Raw genomic sequence first — 6,726 nt, 5'->3', positions numbered from 1 at the left:
CCCTCCATCCAGGTGATAAAAGGCACAGGCTCCAGCACATCCAGGAACTAGGAGATGACATAGTCGAGATATACACAATGCCTTGCCCACTATCTCCAGGTTAATCTACATTAGTCCTTCCTGGGATCTCTCTCATGTACAACTACTCGCCTTTCCAAACGAAAACAGCTGTGGCTGCTGTGCTTTTTTGCTGATGCACCGGGCTGTCAACATACATCCAGTCTGCCTGCTGATTAGGTTCCTCTGGGCAATTTAGAGGCAAAAAGGTCTGGATTATGCATCCTAAACATATTTAGGTAGTAAGTTCAGGTCAGGGCAAGATGGCAACACCTCTAGGCATGCACACTATCAGAGCTGCAGGACCCTAAACGATTTTACTGCAAAAACTGGACACCTTCAGACTCAGGTGCTTATAGTTAGAAAGGGTCATGTGGATCACATGAAAATTAGACTTAAGTACCATATTTTCATGCACAGAAAATACACCCTCCACCTCTCTGAATCCAGGCATGTGTATTAAGCAGAGAAGCTGATTTTCTGACTAGGACAGAAACATGTGACTTTGATTCCTATTCCAAAATGCTGAAACTACGGGAGACAGCTGACTTAATGGCTCATTGTTCTTCACTCCACAGGTATTAACAATCATTTCTCCTTTTCAATAGTCTTGGTGTTCCACAAATCAAACTGACCTTTAATCAGGCAATTTTGCCGTGTGCTGTGTTCCTGGTGTGTCTCTGCCTATTTCAAGTCCTGGAAACTCTTTAACTCTTTTCAAAATCATAGATCCATCCATGAGTTCAGTTTTTAGCAGCAGCTGGGGTTTGAGCTTCAGTTAAGCAGGAAAGGGAGGGTGAGCAGGTTAGGCTCTGTCCCTGCTCTACAACTCTGGAAAAAATCTTTTGTTCTTCATTCTGCCTTTCAAAACAAGCTGTGCATTAAACTCAGGGGTATGTTGTATGTGATAAAACATGGTATTTAAATTCGTTTTGAAATACAATTTTAGGATTTTGTCCCACATTGATTTAGGGGAATGAGAGATATGAGTGCTTCTTGGGCCTGTGCTATGCTTCTCATTTTCTTACAGTAACTTTTTATTAGCTAATATGAACTTGCCAAATATCACTTAACTAAAATATTGCAACTTCTTATGCCATATAGTGGCAAAGACCTTAGCCAGCGATTTACAGGCCCAGTTTAATAGCCCTGCTACGGGGATGGGCCAGGGGCTCTCTTCTGGGAATTAATTAGTACAACAGATACCTTCCTCATTATTTAGAGACAGGACTCACTTTCAGATCACTAAAACCTCTAAACCACAGAAAGCTCAGTTCTCTAAACAGGCAGTAATACTTATACAACCATGCAACCCCTCCCAGATGTTTAAGCCTATTAATATTAATCTGACTCTTCAGATTCTTTTTTCTTCCTGGCCACCATCTCAAATGCCTTTTCCCCCAGGGCCTTCACTGTGGCTGCAATGTACCCAGTTCTGCTTCACTTTTGAAAAATACTTAGTAATGTCTTTTTCTTTAGGAGTACAAGATGATTTTGACTACACTCACCAAATGAGCCCCCTCCACTGACGGGAGATTGTTTCCAGCTGGGGACACTGCAGACTGAAAGAATCTCCTATAGAGGAACCTGACATTTTTCTACTCCCTCTGTTCCATCATTATGGTACAGGGGCAGATCTAGTGTGGGTGTGGTGGTATGGTCTCATCCCACCTTTTTGGACCACACCATAGGAGAAACAGCTGGGGACTTCTGTAAGTTTCTGAAACAGGTAAGAATTCCCTTCCCCTCCTCCTCCACCTTCAGCAGCACCTCCCCTCCCTTACCCCACCCACTGCTACCACTGTTTCCAGCTGAAACAGGGATAGAGGGAGTGCGAGAGCTTCTCCTGCCTGTGTCCAGCTGGGTGGCATGGGGAGCTAGTCCCTTGGGTGTTTTCTATCAGCCTGGGAGCAGGCATGAGGGGGGGGAACTGACTTGTGGTTGCTGCTGAGCCAGGCTTCTGACATGGCCTAGCTGGAGCAGGGCAGAAGTAGCTTTGAAATTCCACTGCCCCCAGGTCAGCTGTGAACAGCAATAGTGGTGGTCAGGGGAAGGGAAGGGAAGGGATGGGATGTGCTTGCTACTAAGCACAGAGGGGTTAGGAAGGGGTGCCGAGGGCAGGAGGGAGTCAGGTTCTTACTTGATCAGGGGCTTAAAGTCTCCAGCTATTGCTCCCACAACATGATTCACCTACCCCAGTGGAGGTGGGAGGGAAGTTGGGAGTGAGGATGCAGTCACCCCTGTCACCAGTCACGGCTTCTAAACTGATCTGCCTATGGCATAGCACAATCAGGTATTTGGTCTTTGCTTTTCCAGTACAGTGCTTCTTCTGCAGTCAGAATAAAGCTGTTAGATCAGCTAGCACAGAGTTGTTTTTTTGTTTTTTTTTTTTGGCAAGTGCAAAAATAAGACAAAGCATCATACAGCTGACAGCGCAAAGGTGATGTCAATTCAAAGGCAAGCTGACAAGGACAGGCTTACCACCTGGTGAGCTTCCAGCACAAAATGAGAGCAGCTGCCTGTTCCTGCAGCTCACTGCCCTCAATTCCACCTCATCTTGTAGGACTCTGTCAGAGATAACAGGACTAGCAGCATTCTGCATCAGCCACTGACCTCTACAAGGCAAAACGAAACCAGGGCAGAATAAGTAATACTTATCTTAGCAAGCAAAGAGGTGATTCAGGCCTCCTTTTCCTTGCTTTATTGTCCATGCAACGCATGTCACACTATGGAGGGCTCAGCCCACAGCCATGAGCTGTGGCTTACTGGCAGTGTAGCAGTGTAGAACCTGCTGTGTTCACTTACACAGAATATAAGTGAATAGATTTGCTTAAAAAAAAGAATACAAAACATATGGGGGAAAAAACTGCTTGGTAACAGAGTTCTAGGTATATGTATTTAGTAGCTAGTGTTCAGACAGAAGAAAATGGATTATTTCACTTTGTTACAACCCCAAGATTATAGCTAGGTTAGGGACGTTTAGAAACAAGCCCCATATTTTACTAAAAAATAAACAATTTTTGGAAGCCCTTTCCCTGTATACTTTGTCTGTTTGTCTTTTAGTATGTATCTGTGTTGTTAATTAAGTACACACCACCTCCCATGCTCCCTGAAGAGTACAGTGCAAGCTCCTTGGTGCATTGGTCATGCCTTCTTATATTCTTTGAAAAGGGTCTGGTAAATGGTAAGTGCTAATGACAAACAAATAAGAGTAGTGACTACAAAAAAAAAGTTATGTTTAAATAAAGTGATATCAAGTTTACTATTTCATATCAGTGAAAGAAATTAGCTCATGACAATTAAAGACTTGGCTTAGGTTTCACCTTCAGGTTAGCTCAAGGGTGGGCAATTATTTTGGGCGGAGGGCTGCTTACTGAGTTTTGCCAAGCCATCGAGGGCTGCATGACAGGCAGCTAGGGGCAGATAAATATTAAATTTTCTAAATTTGAGGGGCCCTGTCGGTTGGATAGAATGGCCTGGTGGGCTGCATCCAGCCTTTGGGCCACATTTTGCCCACCCCTGGGTTAGCTCCTAAATGCCAATGATTCATTCATATTCTATATTCTGCTCATTATGGCTAGGGACAGACATTAAAAAAGCCTGAGTCTGAATTGATTCCATCTTTGCAAGTTAATCTAACCTGGCTAAGCTGAATCAGTTTGTAACTGAACAGACATCCTAGAAATGCAGGCACTTGCCTACAGTGGCTCAGGCTAGAAGCCAGGGGTTGCTAGAGCAGCCTTCTCTTTGCTTCTGCAATGTTAAGATGAGGAGGTGTGGCCACACCCTGGCAGGACACTCTGATTAGGGAGGGGTACTCCCCGCTTGGCTTGGTAACAGAGCATTCATCATCCCATCAGAAAACAAAGCCTTTCCCATTAGTTCAAGCTCTTCTTAAGCAACTTGTTCCAAAGAAGAAAAGGAGGGTTGTTAGCAGCTAACCTGTTGATTAGTTCCAAAATGCTGTAAGTGGACACAGTCCTGTCTCCCACAGCACTGACCGTAGCCAGCATGTAGTCTGCTAGCTAATGCTGAGAGGTGTCTGTGCAAGGCAGACGGAAGGGAAAATCCCTGCTTAACAGGGAATTATGAGGGGTGGGGGGAGCCAGGCAGACACCTACAGGCTCTGGCAGAGCTGCAGCCAGGAAGCAGAAGGGAGAGAGCAGCTCTGCTGTGGAGCAGAGTGCCCTGCCCAACCCAGAGAGCATGCCAGGATGCTGGGGGAGTCTGGTTTAACTTAAATCTGGAAGGGGTCTGGAACAGACATTGCATAAACCAGTTTGACCCAAATCAGTTAAGTCTGATACTACATTCAACCAGATTTCTCTCACACTGCTTTCAGTCATTTTCAAACTGGCTTATGCACACTGAACATCTGTTGTTACAGGTTTAAATCAGTTTCTGATCACTTAATCTGGGTTATGTGTAATGTCTGTCCCTAGCCTGTTAGTTCCCAATCCTGCAAAGGTGCTGGTGATTAACATTATTAAAATGAGTAGTCCCTTTGAACTCAATGGATAAAGTTAAGCATGTGTAAGTGTTTTCAAGATTGTGGCCTTGCATGATAAACACATACATTCACTTGACAAAAATTTAGGTTAGGCACATAAAAGAGCAAGAAAAAGACATTCATCTACACTTCAAATAAAAGCTTAAAACTAAAAAAAAAAACCCACCAAAAAAACTCTAGTTGAATTCACTTTTGTTCATCTTATTTTTAACACTTGTCACAGATTATGCAAAAATAAAGATAAAATTTATCTCAGGTCTTTGCTCATGAGCAAAGGACTGCATTGTTTGGGACAAACAGGACTCTCAAGAAACATTGGTTTATAAAATTAGTTCTATTTGTAGACTGTAAAGAGAAATAATGGGGATTTTTAGTGCTACAAAAATACAAAGGGACATCTCTTGTTTTGTAGGCTAAAATCTTGTTTCAGCTTTAAACACTTAACAGATACATGAGTAAAGGTGGTGATATAAATAAATGTATACAGGTTCAGTGCCAACTTGAATAATGAGTGCTAAAGAATCAAACCCTTGAGCTAGGTTACCAGATTATGGGGGTGTAGAAATCTTCTTCTTGACTCCACTTAATTTAGAGAAGTTTCTCACTGGCTTTCTATAAGGCCAACAGGTACTTCTGTATTGGAAAATAACTTTAATAGGTTTGTTTTTGTGAGATTGTGGCCCATAAATGGCTTGATAAAGTGACTTCCCTAACCCATTGTACAAAGTTTTTATGCTCTACTACACAAGAGAGTGTCCAGGGCTTGTTTCAGCGATTCTCAACCAGGGTGCTACAGGGTGGTTCAGGTTCCTTTCAGGGGTGCTGCAGGGTGCCATGCAATGTTAGCACTGTTAGGTATGCAAACATGTTTCACAAGTTAAACCCAGAGATTTCAAATAAAAATCCATGGCTTTAAAAACAGTCTGACCTATTGTGGTCCAAATTCTTTGCAATAGAAGAATTAGCTTATTTTTCTGTAATCCAAAAAACAAATGAAAAATAAGAGCTAGCATTTTCTGAGGAAATACTCAGTGAGTCTAAGGAGAAGTGCCTTGAGTCTAAAAAGGTTAAGAACCACTGGCTTATTTATACCATGTCAGCAGAAGATCTCAGAGATGACGGGATTTAACACATCCCACCTGAGACTGCTGATGCACTCCAGAAGCAAAATTAATCTGTGATGCTCCTCTGCATTCACCCCTGGCTTGCTCTCTCAGAGCTACCAAGGACCAAGGGATCAGGAGTGGAGACTGGTCTAGAGCAGCCTTATGGATGAACTTCTGGCAAGGAGCATGCCAGTAGACAGAGACAGGCAAAGGGTACTCAGTCCTGTCCTTCTGAAATCCACTGCTAATGCATACAGTGAAACCCAAAGCCTACAAACCTTGAAGTTAAAAACATGTAATGAAGGAGAATGGAGTGAGGCTCTGGGGGAGCTGAGGGTTCCATAATTTTAAACTATTAAATGGAAACTTAAATTGATGGGAAGGATGAGAGTAGAAAGAGAAAGCCTGATGCTTTGGAAATCCTAGTTCTCTACAGTTGAACAGTTGCTGTTAGCGCACTTATCAATGTTATCCAGTTATATGTATTATAAAATATTTGGCTCATGGCTTTTAATCATGATAAAAGCTACCATAAGCTCTACTTACCCACATAAAAGAGTACACTGTATTATACACATACTTGTCACATAATCAAGAGAAAAAGCTAAATTGTAAATATGTGACAAATTATATGTCTCCCTTCACCTGGTCATTGGCAATGTATTTGTGCTATCTACACTCAGATAAATGTGAATATTAAAAAAAACAATGATCTATCACCTTCACCTGGTTAAAGACCATATGCACGGAGAGCCAGAGGTACTAGAAATGTCTGCTATTTTGGGGTATCTAATCTGTGACTCCTAGGGTCTGATTTTTCAGAAGACTTGGCCATATGCAACACTTTCTACTTCAAAGCACAGCTTCCACTGACTTCAGCTGCAGCTGTTGAGTGCTCAGCATTTCTGTAATACAGAACTGGGTGGTTGAAGCTTGATATTCACAAGCAGAACACAACTGATAGCCTCCTCTGAAAAGGTTTGGTTTAAAGTGACTTGTTTCATATGCTATTTGAAGTACCCAAGAGTAGAGGCAGGGACAGAATCCCATTCC

The sequence above is a fragment of the Gavialis gangeticus genome, unplaced genomic scaffold (assembly GCF_001723915.1).
Source record: "Gavialis gangeticus isolate Ggan-Ray unplaced genomic scaffold, GavGan_comp1, whole genome shotgun sequence".
NCBI lineage: Eukaryota > Metazoa > Chordata > Crocodylia > Gavialidae > Gavialis > Gavialis gangeticus.
Note: the sequence above shows the minus strand (reverse complement) of the source record.